Below are 17,582 nucleotides of genomic sequence, written 5' to 3' on the forward strand. Positions count from 1 at the left end.
AAAGCCTCCTCCCACTGATACTCAGTGTTGGTGCATGCAAGACTGCTATTATCCCAACAGATATATCTGAACCATTATTTTACCAAAGGTTATATCAGGAGTAGCTGAAAGAGAGGTGACAAAGGATGATGTTTTACAGAAGAACCCGTGGTCCTGAAGAATTTTGTGTACCCTAGCTCTCATCAGCACCAGAGATCATGATCAACCATCATAGGTGATGAGGTCTGTAGTTCAACAACATTTGAAAGGCTGTGGTTTCTCCACCTGATGTTTTTAAACCTTCATTATTATCATGCTTCTTGTTCCTACTATAGGCAGCCCTTGGTCCAGGAAGGAGATGCATCACCCCAAAATGTTGGAGTGAGCTTTTCTCTACTACACAAACCAAGAGTCACTCCAAGTTACCAGCCACTTCAATGCAAAATTATTCAAAACAAGTTCCCATGGTGGACTCATGTGCAGAATATTACAGACTTACAGTCCTTTTTAGATGTCCACCCTGTGTTTTAGCCATGTATTATATTCATCCATTCGGCCTTCAAACATCTCTTTGGCTATATAGGCAGATTGTGACATCCCGTTACATCACAGTTAGATAAGCAAGCTGTTGTCCTCTTGGTTTTGTCTGACAAACACAGTAAATTTTCCAGCTGGGACATGAAGAAGGAGTTTCCCTTGGTTGATTGGGTAGGTTTATGGACTGTGGGTAGGTTTATAAACTCTTGAAGCATTTATCCTGCATTATAGCTCTTGAGATCTCCATGCCAAATCATAGTAGCAATCATAATATTAATATAGCACCTGCTTACATGCTTGAATTCATGTTGAAGCTGGCTTGCATATATATTGCTGCTTTTTTGGTGACTCTTTTTTCTGCTTCTGGATTTCTTTGCTCCTGCCCCCTCGCTGGGCATTTTCAAAACCCAACTCAAGTCCTGGTTATATAGACAGGCCTTCCCCCTGGTCACTACGTAATTCTCTTTCTTTCTCTTTATCTATTCTGTTTTTGTATTAATGTTGGAGTCTGTTATTTTATATTAATTGTTTTTATTATGTGTTTTGTGAGCTGCCCAGAGTAGACTATGTCTAAATGGGCGGCATATAAGCAAAATAAATAAATAAATAAATAAATAAATAAATAAATAAATAAATAAATGAATGAATGAATGAATGAATGAATGAATGAATGAATGAATGAATGAGTGAGTAAGTAAGTAAGTAAGTAAGTAAGTAAGTAAGTAAGTAAGTAAGTAAGTAAGTAAGTAAGTAAGTAAATAAATAAATAAATAAATAAATAAATAAATAAATAAATAAATAAATAAATAAATAAATAAATAAATAAATAAATAAATAAATAAATAAATAAATAGCATCCAGAACCATTAATAACATTGGCAAGCCGTGATCCCAACAGGTGGGACTCGCCCTATAGTGGTGAGGTGGGGCACCTTCTGCTTGAACCAATGGCCATTGCTATTTAGAACTTAGTACACCTTAGTTATGTCAGAGGAGATAGATTAGAAAATAATCTAATAAACAGAACCTTTAAAAACACCAATGTTTTTTTCAAAAAAAAAGAATCACTCTGTACATACTGAAAAGGAAATGTTGCTGCTTCTGTAAGGCCTCAGCGGTCCTAGATCCGGTTGTTAGTCTCACTAGAATAGACCCACTGAATGAGTGGGAATGTGATTAATCAATCCTAGTACAAGGTTCATGAATTCTTATCTTCTTCCTTGTTAAAAACCAGCTCAGGTTGGCTCTTTGTGTTGAATGTATGAAGTCTTCCTGAGATGTCTCCGGACACTGTAAGATGCTAATTCCCCTATTTCAAAAACATTAGATGTGGAATGGACTTGTGAAGGGGTCAAGCCACTAAGAGCGCTTTGCACCAAGTTCTTCCATATAGTTCTCCAACCTGGTGCACTCCATATGCATTAGATCAGAATCTCCCAGCATGCATGAGTCACTATAGATGGCTTCCATTGGCTGGACTTGATGAGAAAATATCCTAAAATATCCTTCCCAGGTTGGGAAAGATATTTTAGGCAGTTTGTGATGGGATATATTGTGGGAAGAAAACATCTGTTCAACATAATCTAAGGAAGGCATCAAGCAAAGTGCTAGCCCAGGCATGGTCTCCTAACAGCAAGTGGGGGCTATAGCATCCCTTTTTTTACAAATAACTTTTTTAAAAAATGTTAAAAGCCACCTTGCCTCTTCTAGGAGACTTGGAAGCTATTTCGCCGTGAATTTCCCCCTCTGAACTGTTGTAGACTTTGCATTGTGATGTGCTATCAAGTCGCGTCCAACTTACAGCAACCCTACTGAGCTTTTCAAATGATTTCCCATGGTCAAGCAGACAGATACTTGAACCCAGATCTTCAGAGTCTTAGTCCAACACTCTTATTAACTGCATTACTCTTGTTTGGGGGCACTGGGACTGGCTTTTTTCCCCCCAGCCCTGGAGATCATTTCTGAAAAGAGCTGAAAGTGGTTCCTCTCTTTGGCCACGAGGGGGCCAAAGGGAACTTTTGCAGTGAAAAATGTTTGAGGGTGGCTGGATGGGAGAAGTCCCCACGTTCCAGAGGGGTGGTAAGCAGCTCTGGATTTCCATGAGATGCCCATCCTTGGTGTTAACACTCTCTGTGGTTAATACTTTCCTATTTCCAGGGGGTTAATATGTGAGCTACCCACCAAAGCACAGTAATAAACAACCTCCTTCCAGATTTATTCATTAAACATGAGCTTTTTACCTGGCTTCATTATCTCAGTGAAAAAAAAGAGGGGGGGAGAGAGATGGGTGCCCAGTAGGAGAGAAAATATTGTGACCTTTTAGTTGTGACGGAAAAAGGCTGAAGGAATGAAATTAGAAGTAAATGTACAGTACCAAGGAACAATTTGTTGATCATCCTTGTGTGTCATGAAAGCTGTTGCTTAAATCAAGGTTTGAATCATTTCGCTGCCTGCTGCTTGGAAACACCTGCTTTTTATAGTCAAACACTATCTTGACAAGCCAAGAAAAGCATTAAAAAGCATTCCACGGATATAAAGATGGGGGTGTTAAATGAAAAGATAGCTACCTATGGGCTGGCCTGTACTGACCATGTATTACTTACTATAATGGAGCATGTAGTGCAAGAAGGTGAAGTATATGGGTAAATAAATAAATAAATAAATAAATAAATAAATAAATAAATAAATAAATAAATAATTTGGGAGCACTAGTTAGATGGCACAACATGCTTACAGGATGAGTAGTGGCATGAGTCCATTTCTTCCCAATGGCCACAGGAGCTCTACGGATTTCTAAGTGGCTTTTTGAATGCACCAGAACCAGGGTGACAGGGACACAGAACAAGCTGCTGTGTGGAACATTGGGAAGGAACATCAGTCAGAAAAAAAATCTCCCTACCAAAAGAATCAACGAGTGTGTAGCACAGTTGCCAGGGCAACAGCAGCCTATTGTCCATATGGAGTTTTGGCAGGCATGGGGAAAGTTCAGCCTTCCAGATGTTGTTAGATTTAAACCTCTTCCGTCCATCACTATTGGCTCCTGCCTAGGAGGTTGGGATTTTCAAGCCAACAACACCTGGAGGACCACATTTTGTGTACTCTGGAGTCTCCGACCTTATATGAAGGGTAGACAAAGAGTTAATTCCTTTCAGCTTGAGGGGTGAATTTAATTTCAGAAGCCACATTTCAGTGGTGGCTGAGATCGGAGGCCAAAGGGAGGATGTCAAAAGGTTCGCCTTTCCCTTCAGGCGGCCCCTCCATGTCAGCAGGAAATAATAAAGGTTGAGTCTTTATAACTTTAACAACAGAACTTTTATTGCTTCTTCCACTCTCCAGCACTTCTTTTAACGGTTCCAACGGTTTACAACTTGGCAACAAAGCCTCATCAACATGCTCCAAACATTGAACATAGTCCCAAGGGGTTAACGGCGATGGGCCCCATAGGGTTTCTTGTAGCCCCAATGAGGGGGTGGGGGACTCCTCTTGGCACAGATTGTCCCACAGCATTTGTGCCGGATCAACCCCCTCTCATCTGGACCTTCTTCAAACTCTTCCCTCCTCCCACCTTGTTCTTGCCGCTCTTCTCCTTTCCACGGGGCTACGGTCGCTTTCCACTCTTGAGTTGGTATGGGCGCCGGTGAGTACTGGTGAGGTGTGGGATCTGGCAAAAGTCCGCCCACGCGTAGGTTTGGGAAGTCTCTCAATAAACCCTGGGTACGAACTTTCTCAAATGCCTGTCTCTTCTCATCTTTCTTCTTCCTCTCATATTCTTCTACCACTGCACTAAACCACACAACACCCTCTCTCTCCTTCTCCTTGCCTCCAACTGTCACTTCTGGCTCCTCCCACTCCCCTTCAGCCAAGCACACTTCCACCTTTACCTCCCCTTCTCTCTCTGTTAACCCTTTCCTCTCTTTATTACTTTCACTGCTATCCCGCTGTTCTTTCTTTCCATCCTCTTTTTCCTCTGTCTTCTCTGCGGACGGCACACTCTCTCTTTCTACACCTTCACAGAGGATACCAAAAATAGTCACACGTTCCAGCTAGCAGCTTTTGGCTAGTAAAGAAGCCTTTACAGAAACATTTCATCCTTTCAGAATGGGAAGTGAAATCCAGTATCAAACCTGGGAAACAGTGATATGTTGGTGTCATGGCAAAGGATGTGTGACCACCTGGGAGAACTGAGAGGGCTGGATAGGGATTCCAGGGGAGTGGACCAGATCTAGCCCTGGGGCAGGGAGTTCTCCACTTTATACATTACTGTGCACATCAAATTTGTTTCGACATTCTTAAGTGCTAGAGACTGTAATTACTCAAAGTGGACCTCTTAAAAGTTGGAGTACTGGACAAGATGTCCTAGGACTTTCCTAGGGCAAGGTACTGCTGGCTTCCCCAATCTGCTGCCTTCAAGATGTGCTGGACTACGAGCCCCATCCCTACAACCTGCATTTCATTATCTTGCTGGCTAGGAATGATGGGCATTACAGTCCAATCTGATTCTCTGGAAGATAAGGAAACAGGGAATGCTTGGCAAGAGTCTGAGGAGAAACCCTTTCTGTGGTTGTTGTTTAGTCATTAAGTCCTGTCCAACTCTTCGTGACCCCATGGACCAGAGCACGCCAGGCCCTCCTGTCTTCCACTGCCTCACGGAGTTTGGTCAAATTCATGTTGGTAGCTTCAATGCCACTGTCCAGCCATCTTGTCCTCTGTTGTCCCCTTCTCCTCTGGCAATCTTAATTCCGGCTTGGGATTCATCCAGGCCTGCCTTTTGCATGTATTCTGCATGTAAGTTAAATAATCTGGGAGACAATATACAGCCTTGTCATACTCCTTTCCCAATGTTGAACCAATCAATTGTTCCATATCCAGTTCTAACTGTTGCTTTCTGTCCCACATATAGATTTCTCAGGAGGTAGATAAGCTGGTCAGGCACTCCCATTTCTTTGAGAAATTGCCATAGTTTGTTGTGGTCCATACAGTCAAAGGCTTTTGCATAGTCAATGACGCAGAAGTAGATGTTTTTCTAGCACTCTCTGGCTTTCTCCATAATCCAGCACATGTTAGCAATTTGGTCTCTAGTTCCTCTGGCCCTTCGAAACCCAGCTTGTACTTCTGGGCGTTCTCGGTCCACATACTGCTGAAGCCTACCTTGTAGGATTTTGAGCATAACCTTGCTAGCGTGTGAAATGAGTGCAATTTTACGGTAGTAGGAGCATTCTTTGGCATTGTCCTTCTTTGGGATTGGGATGTAGACTGATCTTTTCCAATCCTCTGGCCACTGCTGAGTTTTCCAAACTTGCTGGCATATGGACTGTAGCACCTTAACAGCGTCATCTTTCAAGATTTTAAATAGTTCGACTGGAATGCCATCACCTCCACTGGCCTTGTTGTTAGCCATGCTTTCTAAGGCCCACTTGACTTCACTCTCCAGGATGTCTGGCTCAAAGTCAGGAACCACACTAACTGGGTTGTCCGGAACATCCAGATCTTTCTGGTATACAGTGGTGCCTCGACTTATGAAATTAATCAGTATTGGAACAGTGGCCGTAACTCAAAATTTTCGTAAGTCAAAGCACCATTTCCCATTGAAATGCATGGGAACAGGATTAATCCATTCCAGCATTTCAAGAAAATACAAAAAAAAATTAAAGCACACAAAAAGCCCCATTGGATGGCCTTTGGTGGGCCTTACTCACGAGTAGACCCGCACCAGGGATGGGCAGGGAGTGCACTGGCTTCTGCGCTCAGTGGTGATCCGGAGCTACCCCCACCTCTCCTTCCTCCTACTGCCCCGCAGGAGTAAAAAAAGTTCTCTGCCCCCCTGCTCTAACTGTTGGGGCAAAACAGCAGCCTCTTCGCCACCAACTGTTTGAATTTCCTGCCTTTCCCCCCTGCCTTTTTCTGTTCTTACGTCGAAGCTCCACTCGCAAGTCAATGAAAATTTTTGAGCAGAGCTGTTCGTAAGTCGAAATGTTCATAGGTAGGGGTGTTCGTAAGTGTAGGCACCACTGTAATTCCTCTGTGCATTCTTGCCACCTCTTCTTGATGTCTTCTGCTTCTGTTAGATCCCTACCATTTTTTTGTTGAGAATTTTGATTATAACTTGTATTCTCATAACATCAGCCGAGTAAGGAGATATTGGTTAACAGAGATACTTATGACACTATAACACTGAGAGTAAAACCAACTTAGTCTATTTACATATATACATAAAGAATAGACATTCCTCTGGCAGCATAACATGACATGAAGCAACATACAGCACAGGAAAAAGTTATCCGACTTACAACAGATAGAGACGTTCATTTTACACATGACTTATGTACAGTTCTGTGACCAATCAAAAGATGCATTACTTCATTTTCTGTTACAGAAAGTTTTATCATGTCCATAGCTGTACAACATTAAGTCTTAATCCTTGATACACACCTGAATTGTTTTAACTGTTTTAGTTCAATGTTTAATGGAACCTGCCCGGAGTAGACTTTGTCTAAAGGGGCAGGATAGAAATCTAATGAATGAATGAATGAATGAATGAATGAATGAATCAATCAATCAATCAATCAATCAATCAATCAATCAATCAATCAATCAATCAATCAATCAATCAATCAATCAATCAATCAATCAGTACAATGACTCAGGTAAAATCAGTCATCAGCCATTTTACATTTAACTATACAACATTAATATTTAATACATTCACATCAAAATCTCAACATTTTGTCCTTTAACATGTCCACCTTTGCACAAAATGTTCCCTTAAATATCTCCAGTTTTCTTGAACAGATCTCTGGTTTTTTCCTTTTCTGTTATTTTCTTCTATATATTTTTTTTTGCACTGTTCGTTTAAGAATGCCCTCCTGTCTCTCCTTGCTATTCTTTGGAAGTCTGCATTCTGTAACTTTCCCTATCTCCCTTGCATTTTGTTTCCCTTCTCTTCTCTGCTATTTGTAAGGCCTCGTTGAACAGCCACTTTGCTTTCTTGCATTTCCTTTTCTTTGGGATGGTTTTTGTTGCTGCCTCCTGTACAATGTTACAAGCCTCCATCCATAGTTCTTTGGCACTCTGTCCACCAAATCTAGTTCCTTAAATCTGTTCTTGTGGTAGTGGAGTATTGTAAGAAAAGAATTATAATGCTAGTAGGTGGCAGAAATGAACATGAACACATGCTCTGTGGAAATATACATGCCAAGAAACTTATCCTGGCCTTTCTATTTAACCAAACACATGACAACACAGGTAGTGGTCCCACTGTTTGGTTCTCTCTGAGGATCAGCTGGTTTGCTCCTTTTGCCAGTGACCAGACAGTGTAATTGTCAGCACAAACCACTCTGTCCCCAGAGCATTCCTACCCAACCCTTTTGGCGTCCCTATCAGGCACTATTGTTTTTTTAGGTGCAGGTAGGATCACTCCATTTTGGTCTGATTCAAGTGTGCATGATCACTGGGATCAAACCAAAGTAGCTGCCTAGCAGCTGACCGGCTGTCCCTTTGCAAGAACCTGTTAATGCTCTTGAAAAATGGGAATCTTTCCTGTTAAATCTTCCTTACAGTTCACCTTTGGAGAGGCAGAGAAGGGAAGCTTTCCAATTCTTCTTAATGATTCTGATACAGCTTATCAGTGATGCTTTGACAGGGCTTTTAAAAAAATCCCTTTTCAAAGCATCCCTGATAGGTTAGCGACAGTTAAGAAGAAATGCAAAACATCCACTCTCCCCTGCCTGACTGGAAGATTTCCATTTCTCAAGACTGTTAATCTGCTTCTCCAAAGGGCCAGCCAGCCAGCCATTTAATGATTTTGAGAAATCTTTCCCTTTAAAAAGAAACTTCTTTTAAACAGAAGGAAAACCTTGATTGTGCTAAACAAGGCTGCTTCAAATGAGGTGTGGAGTTGTTGCCCGATGGAAAATCACCCAATCAATATATGTGGATGCAAGGATTGAACCATGCATTTCTGTGTGACCTTAAGGGACCCTATTTAGCCAAATCCAGCCTCACCCAATTCAGCTATCGAGTGAAGCCCTCAGTGAATTCCTGGTGGGAACGTGTGGGCAGATATAAAGCTTTATAAACTGTTTAAGATTTCTATCAAAATCCAACTGCTGCTTGTGTGTTGAATATTCAGCACCCATCGTACTCTTCCCCCACCCCTTCAAAATGGAAACAACCAGTTCTTTCAAGGTTAACTATTCACTCTCCTTCCATTCTGTCCCTCAAGGCTTTCCTTACGAAACATGCTTCTGCTTAGAAAAATCCATAATAGGATCCTGAACAGCCACCATTGCACAGCACGTAAGCATATGTTTTTAAATGAATTGCTGGATAGCTCACTGGTTTAGGTATCCAGCTGCAGAGCCAGAGGTTGGGAGTTCGATTCTCCACTGTGCCTCCTTGACAGGGGCTGGACTGGATCATCCATAGGGTCCCTTTCCAGCTCTGAAAGTCTAAGAAATGGATTTGTGTAATAAAACTCTGTCCACCATTTTTCAAGAACAAAGGCAAACATGTAATGGGCAATTTGTGATGGGGAACCTGCAGAAGAAAGAGTACTTTACCATTCTCATAAGTACCCCCCTTTCCCACTATCATTCCCCTCACTTGTCATCCTCTAAAATATTCAAGATATGTGTTTTCATTACAATCACTAGCATGGAGATAGCAGAGGAGTTGCCTCAAGGTGCCAAATTGATGTGGACCACTTCCCCCCCCCCCATACTTTCAAGACTGACCTGTTAGCCTGGTCTCCTGCAACAGGTAAAGACAGTGGCAGACTGGGCTTCCAAGTCAAATCATTGGCAAGCTATCAGAGAACAGATGGAAGATGGTCAGTATATTGATGCAGTGAAAGGTAGGTATACCCATAGCAGAGTAGATCAGATCTCTAACCTGGACATAGAAGAGGTGAATACCAGGTGGAGGACTGGTGTAACTTGATCAGAGATAGACTAGGGCTCCCCTGTTAGAAGACAAGTCCATGGCATATATATACTTGATGATCCACAGGGTCCCTTCCAGCTTCCAGCTATATATGTCTGTTAGAGTGGTATCATCTGTTAGCCCTGGTCTATATATGTATAGGGTATGTTTATTTACCTAAAACACATTTTATTTATTTGTTTGTGTAGCTCTGACAGTGCTGCTGATGCCCTGTGGAGGAGGGGAGATGCTGGCAAAGGGTTCAGCGCTGTGATTACTTCTTGTGTTATTTTCACATTATGAATTACAGAGGAGAGCTTTTTGTGTTGCCTGCCCTGGGTGCCAAAATTGCTACTTACAGCTCTCTGTGTTAGTGAAGATAAAAGAACGGAATCCCACAATGCAGGCAAAGCTGCTTGTGTGGGGATTTCGAACAGAAACACAGCAGGCATCAAAAGGGATTGAAAAGCCTTCCTTGTATGTCGCCCTGGTCCCAGCTGCCCTCTGTTAAAGGTCCTTCCCCTGCCCTGCAAGAAAGAAACTGCCCATCTTTTCTTGCTCACATTCATGTGTAACATGAACAGAGTCATTGGCCATTCTGGCCGGGAGAATCTGGGAATTGTAATCCAAAAATGTAACTGCTTCAAGCTGTGAGCATGTATTTCTATTCTTATTTATGTAAAAGACTGAAGAGCAAATAGTTGCATAAACATAGTAGGATTAACCATAGAAGAATTCTAGACAATTAGTGAGATAACCTATTTGGGGGTCAGAATGAGATGGCTGTCAGAAACACATGTAGCACATGGCTTAAACAATATCTCCCATAATCCCTTGCAATGATAGCAATGGTATAGAACAGAATCATAAAACTGTCGAGCTGTAAGGGATCCCAAGAGTCATTGAGAGCAGCTCTCTGCAGAAGCAGGTATAACCCACTGCTAAAGCAACCCTCTTGGGTGGCTACCCAACCTCTGCTAGCAGTAAGTTTTGAAGTGAAATTTAACTTACAACATGTGGAGTGAGGCAAGCTTCGGCTAGGATAAAAATATGTCTGCTCCACTTTTGGCCATGTGCCATCTGTATCATCTGGTTCGAGCCTCAGACTCAGAGGACTTCAGAATATCTGCAGCTCTGCAACATGAATGAGACAAGACACTAGGAACAGATAAAAACATCCCTGACATTTATGCAGATCCAGCATGTGACACTTTACTTCACTAATTTGGAGACTTCCATGTCCTCAAAAACAGTGGTCCCCAACCTTGGACTTCAACTCCCAGAAATCCTGGTCAGCAGAGGTGGTGGTGAAGGCTTCTGGGAGTTGTAGTCCAAGAACATCTGGAGGCCCAAGGTTGGGGACCACTGCTCAAAAACACCACTGACTGCCAGCCGAGGGTGATGGCAGAGGATTGCTCAACATACCTGGAGGGCACCAGCTTATAAGCTAAAATACAAAATGCTTTATTTTGAAAATCAAGATTTCCCTTCTAGACAATGGAAATTCAAATGTATTTTTTAAAAACAGGCCATAGAACCCTCTGGACACCACACTTCAAGAAGGATGCGAACAAATTGGAACAAGTTCAGAGGAGGGCAACAAGGATGATCAGGGGGCTGGAAACCAAGCCTTATGAGGAAAGGCTGAAAGAACTGGGCATGTTTAGCTTTGAGAAAAGAAGACTGAGGGGTGATATGACAGCACTTCTCAAATATTTGAAAGGCTCTCATACAGAGGAGAGGCAGGATCTGTTCTCGATCATCTCAGAGTGCAGGACACACAACAATGGGCTCAAGTTAAAGGAAGCTAGATTTCAATTGAATATTAGGAAAAACTTCCTTCCTTACTTTACTTTTATTATACTTGTACCCCACCCCCCTAGACAAAGTCTACTTGGGGCGGCTTACATACATAATAAAAAGACAACAATATAATAGACATAATAAAATCCTACAAAAACTCAAACTTTAACACATTTCCTAACTGTTAGAGCAGTACAAGAGTGGAACCAGTTACCTCAGGAGTTGATGAGTGCTCTAGCACTAGAGGCATTCAAGAAAAACTTAGATAATCACCTGGCAGTTATGCTTTGATTGTATTCCTGCATTGAGCAGAGAGTTAGATTTCATGGCCTTGTAGGCCCCCTTCCAACTTCACTTTTCTGTGATTCTAGATTCTATGAATTCTATGAAGTTCTCCCCTCTTTGAAAGCATAAACTACAAAGGCAAGAAATAAAAACAATCATAGTTTAGTTGTCCTGCTGTTTGTGCAGTATTTCTTACTTTTCCTTTCGATATTTGTTCCACCAACTATACAAAATTAGCACTAATCACAAGCAGATCAGATCTTTTGGGGGAAAGTATGTAATATACTTTGTTCATTGTGGGGTTTTTTGTTTTTTGTTTTTTATGTTTGTTTTTTTGGCAGTGTTTTGCTTGTATTATTTTGTGTTGGTTTTGGCTTGTTTGATCACTTATACTGGACCCTTAAGGCTGTTGTTAGGTATGTCCAGATAACATCACTGATGATGTGGGACATGGCATGGGAGTGAAACCTACTCTTTGTTGCCTGCCTTCCGTTTACACTGGTATGGACTAGAACTTAAATTTGTACATTGCATTTTTTAAAAAACTTCTTCTAGTTTAAGTATTTAGCTGTAGTGCTAAATTATGAGAACTGTAATGCTAAATTGATACACTATTAGTTCGAATGCTTACCATATCTTGTCAGTTCAGTGCTACTTCACTTGTGGGAAAACTCAGGCTTGATATAAGAATAACAGGAAGCTTTAAAAAATCCTGTCAAAATTCTAAAGTGTATTAAAATGCCCCTTTAAGTGATGATAATGTGTTATTTATTACCTAATAATTTAACTGTTCTTATTTGTTAAATCATTTCTGAAATTCAACTTCTGAACATCTTTATACCAGAAAGTAACTACTTGTAAGTAACTAGGATTACTTGTAATTTGTTACTTTCATGGTTTTCATAATACATGTTGACTGCCCAAATGGAATTTTTTTCGGCCTGTAGAACTGTAAAATGTAGTTCTCACAATTTTATCAAGATTTTAAAAAACTGAACAAATCTAAGTTGTATGTAATTTTCTGCATATTCACCACCTTTGATTGGACAATTAGTCCCATTACTTTTTTGGCAAGCTAAATCACAGAGGAACATTACTATTAGTCATGTTAATTAGAGTTTTACTCAAGCAAATACAGTAATACTGTTTGAAATTCTTAAATATAATAATTGGAGTTTTTTGCTTTAACAGTCTTCATAAAGAATATATAAATTGTAGGGCAGCAATGTTTAGTTGATCCATCTGTTAGACTAATTAATTAATTGAAACTCTGAACTCCAAAAAGCTTTGATGAAAAGTGATAAGCACCTTTTTAATTGTTAATTATTGTTAATGTACATAGATCCATGTGTATCAGGAATTATTGATAAAATTGTGAGAACAGTAATCACTCTTGAACTGAAAATGAAGGGTACATTCACAAGTACAAACTGTAGCTTACCACTGATAAATATGAGCTATGGGGAACTTTGGAGTGCCTGCAAAGAAAAATCCAGGTGCTTCCATTTCTGCGTCAGCTGTGTTAAATTTTAATCATGGTTTCTTCAAAATAAACAAATTTCAAAAGAGAGGTTGTGAGGCAGGCATTGTTTATTTATTTTCCCACTTTTCTTCCAGAACATTTTATTTATTTATTTATTTTTAGATTTATACCCTGCCCATCTAGACAGATAGTCTACTCTGGGCAGCATTACAAAATTTAAAAACAATAAAACAAATGAACATGCAAAAATCCAAGATGTAAAAATGTAAATATTAAAATACAGCAGGAGGGAAAGCCTGCCTAAATAGTCATGTCTTAAGTTTACTTCTAAAGACATCCAGAGAGGGAGCCAGGCGGATCTCTACGGGCAAGTTGTTCCAGAGGCAAGGGGACACTGCCAAGAAGGCCTGGTTCCTTGTTCTTTCCTTCCGGGTCTCCCTCATTGTTAGGCCCCTCAATTGCCTGACCTGGCTAGAATGAGTGTCTCTGGCAGAACTGAGTGGGAGAAGGTGCTCTGCCAGATATTGAGGTCCTAAACCATTTAGGGCTTTATAAGTAATTGTAAGAACCTTTAAATCAACGCGGAAACAAATGGGCAACCAATGCAAGGCAGCCAGCGTGGGGGAAATATGTTGATGCCTCTTCACCCCAGTTAGAAGTCTGGCCACGGCATTTTGTACCATCTGAAGTTTCCACGTCAATCTCAAAGGCAGCCCCACGAAGAGCACATTACAGTAGTCTAATCTTGAGACTACGAGCACATGGACCAAAGTGGTGAGAGCCCCTACATCAAGATAGGGACGCAGCTGGGCAATCCGCCGAAGGTGGAAATGTGCCGAACGGACCACTGATGACACCTGGGTCTCCATGGTGAGCACCGGGTCCAGATGTATAGCCAAGCTGCAAACCTCACTCTTGATGGTAAGACTCCCCCACACACAAAAGAGAGGGTTGTTTCCCAGAGCACTGATGTCTGGGGTGCCCACCCGAAGGACCTCCATCTTTCCTGGATTCGGCCTCAGTCTGTTTTCCTGCATCCATTGCTGAACAGCCCCCAGGCAACGCTCAAGGGACGAGACAGCATCCACTGTTTTTGGAAAAAACGAGATGTAGAGTTCAGTATCATCAGTGTACTGATGACATGAAGCCCCACATCCCCTGATGACCCCTCCCAGTGGCCTCATATAGATGTTAAACAGCATTGGAGAGATAGTCATGCCCTGCGGGACCCCACAGTTGAGGCTCCACGGGGCCGAGAAACTCTCTCCAATCTGCACTCTCTGGGGAGGGTCCTCCAAGAAGGATCGGAGCCAGGCAAGTACCAGACCACCGATTCCCAGCTTGGAGAGCCTCCCCAGGATGAGAACCTCGCAAGATGAATGAAATTTATTCATCTTGCGAAGCATCTGTCTTGAAAAAAAAAGTCTTGAGAAGCACGGCCATAGAAAAAACTATCTTGCGAGGTACCATAGGGATCGCAAAAACCAATCGTCTTGCGGGTTTTCCGTCCCCTGAGGCAATCGTCTTGCGAGGCATCACTGTAGTCCAAATAGGGAGTAAGATCCTGGCAGATGGCCTCCACTTTTGGTTTTTTAAAGGCTTCAAATTGGTCAGGTGAGATGCTAGAGGGAGGCCAATCACTATGACCAGTTTGGGAAAGATCATGAACTATACGGAAAAAGTTCCGACTGCTGATTAGAAGCTCCGCTTATCTGGACAGCAAAGTAAGATCAACTAGCAGCCTTCCCCTTAGATTGGTAGAGGTTAGTCACCATCCTGGCAGCAATTTGGTTCTTTTCCGTCAGGTTCTGCCTCCATATGTGCTCTAGCCTTCTATTTCGCTCCATTAATTGCAGCTCTGGATCAAACCAGGGCAAAGAGCAAATCTCTGCACCGGAGAGGTTGTTTAGGTGCAATTGTGTGAACAGCCCTAGTGGCGGCAGCCAACCAGATATCCACCAGAACTGGAATCCCTCTCATGGTATCCTGAAATCCTATAGGATCCAGTAACCTTCAAGGGCGGACCATAACAATAGGTCCTTGCTCCCCACGGGGGGGGGGGAGAGTCACAGCGAGATTGAATTTGATTAGGCAGTTATCCGTCCATGACAAGGGACAGACACAAAGTCAGTCACCATTGGAGCACACTCACTCTGCTCTGTGGAGAACACCAGGTCCAGTGTGTGGCCAGGTCCAGTTTGTGTCTTGATACACAAAGCAAGTGACAACAGCATTTTTAAAAACCAAGTGTAAAACTCACAGTAATGTTAAAAGGCAAGGAAACCGATTGTAAAATTAAAACACAATTGAGTTAAAGGCCATTTGAAAAGCACATCAGAGTTGAAAGTATACTACCACCTGTTAAGAGCCCCTCCTTCAGCAGTCAATTCACGGGTCTGTCTGAATAAAAGGGCCTTTGCCTGCTGGTGAAAGAGCAATCGGTTAGCTTTTCTTGGAGTTACACACTGGCAGCCTATGAGCTAAATCCATTAATTGTTCTTATTACAATAAACCCTTTGAATCAATTAGACTTACATAAATGTTGATTCAACACTAGAGATAGGAGCCTTGTATTCATCTCCTGAGGGGCACGTGGCCAGTCCGATTGGACCCTTCCCCCCGAATTGGGTATCCACTTACTACTTGTTGCACAGCACGCATCAATCACGGAAGTATCCCGATTGGGGCTTCCCCACCTCCCTGCACTGCTAACCAGTCAGCAGCTAAGTCGGGAGACCTGTCATTCCACCCCCCTCACCGGATTGGTCAGCAGCTCAGGGAGGTGGGGAAGACCCAGTTGGGCTACTTCTACAATTGACGTGGCATGCTGAAAGCATTAAGTGAGCAGGGGCGGGGGGGAGAGAATCCAATCAGATTGGTCACCAGTAATGGCGAGCTTCATATTCATCTCCCCTGGGAGATGACTGTGAAGCTCCCATTTCTGTTTAACACATCTCATTCATTCAGTGGATCTATTCTAGTAAGGATTTGTTGGTATATATAATTATACGACACAATATGTGTATATGTATGCTTAAATGTGTTTGCTATGAAAAACCAGAATGTTATATTTGCATACCATAGCATTCTGATCAATCAGAATGTGTGTGAAGTCAGCCAGGCAGCTGTATAACGCAAGTGTCAGTTAGAAGTCTGTCAGGCAGAGGCAGACATGTAATAGGTCAGAAAGGGACAATTACAAACATTGATAAGGTCAGATCGTGACAGGGTCCAATATGAGACGGACTTAAATATGTAATAGACCTGACAGGGAATAAAGGTGTAACTGACAGGATTTAATAGGGCCAGATAGGGTTTACAAAAATATAATAGTATAACAAGGTGAGAGGTAATTATATACAGTACTAGAGAAAATATGTCTATCGATAAGTAAAGAACATGTATGACAAATATCAAATGTCTAAACACTATGGGATATGTTATGTTTTAAATATGTTTCTAAATAGTAAATCTTTTGCAATTTTTAATCCAAAGCACATGTGATTATTTTACTATCAGTTGCTAGCACAAAACACACATAAGGGACAGTATCAAATTTAACTCTACCAAATTTTTTAATTAATATGCTTCAAGCTACTGTACTGCAAGTTAGAAGTTATATGCAGTAGGTTCCCCCCCATAGCTGCTGGGGATTGGTTCCAAGCCCCACTGTGGATACTGAAAACTGCATAAAACAATGAACATTATAGAATGTACAGCATGGGCAAAAGGAAAGGAAAGCACAAAAAAATTATTTATGCATGCATTACCAGAACAGACCACTAGCAACCATGCTACCCTGTTTCCCCAAAAATAAGACCTAACCTGAAAATTAAGCCCTAGTATAATTTTTCAGGATGCTCGTAATATAAGCCCTGCCCCCAAAATAAGCCCCAGTTAAGTGAAACCCCGCCCTCCATCATTGTGCAGAAACCAGAAGACAACATGACAATATTTGAATAAATGTAGATTGTACATGAAAAAAAATCCCCTGAAAATAAGCCCTAATGTGTTTTTGGAGCAAAACTTAATATAGGACCCTGTCTTATTTTCAGGGAAACACGGTATATATTCTAAACTAACAAGTATTCCTAGCATGGTCTCTGCTCCCTCTAGTGGCTGGTTTTGGTAATAAATGTGAAAATAGGTTTTTTTTTTCTTTTAATATTTTCGATATTTTCAGACCTTGAATAACTGAACCCATGGATAACGATCCTGTGGATATGGGAGTCCTACTGTACATTTAATTACAACCAAAAGCCGACAGGATTAACAACTGATTTAGCCCTATGTGTCAACAAACCACTGTTCAGATTAACCACCGTTTAAGTTTCAAACTGTGATTTAAAAGGAAGTGGCTATTCCCTGTCTCCTCCTTGCAACCACAAAGGAACAGAAGGAACACATATTTTGTATGTAAAGAAGCAAACCTCACCAAAGTGCCTGTTTTTAGTGGAGGAGGTATCTTCCCTGGGGTTTCCAGTTAGAAAGATAAAGCAACAACTGATATAAATGACTCCCTGCCGCCCCAAGTAGACATGGTCTAGAGGGGCGGGGTAAAAATCAAATAAATAAA

General features: G+C 41.6%; 1 long non-coding RNA gene across 2 annotated transcripts; it reads right to left on the reverse strand.

Annotated features, from left to right (window-relative positions):
• Nucleotides 1–6,647: 6,647 nt before the first annotated feature.
• LOC140703233 (uncharacterized) lies at nt 6,648–15,856 on the reverse strand. Of its 2 annotated transcripts, XR_013545027.1 has the most exons (6): nt 15,365–15,856; nt 11,512–13,065; nt 10,447–10,569; nt 9,406–9,541; nt 9,249–9,319; nt 6,648–8,963 (listed from the first exon to the last, which is right to left on the reverse strand). It is a non-coding gene; the product is annotated as an uncharacterized LOC140703233 (long non-coding RNA). The 2 variants fall into 2 exon arrangements; XR_013545031.1 differs by lacking the exon at nt 9,406–9,541.
• Between the last annotated feature and the right edge of the window lie 1,726 nt (nt 15,857–17,582).

The sequence above is a fragment of the Pogona vitticeps genome, chromosome 1, assembly GCF_051106095.1.
Source record: "Pogona vitticeps strain Pit_001003342236 chromosome 1, PviZW2.1, whole genome shotgun sequence".
Taxonomy (NCBI): domain Eukaryota; kingdom Metazoa; phylum Chordata; class Lepidosauria; order Squamata; family Agamidae; genus Pogona; species Pogona vitticeps.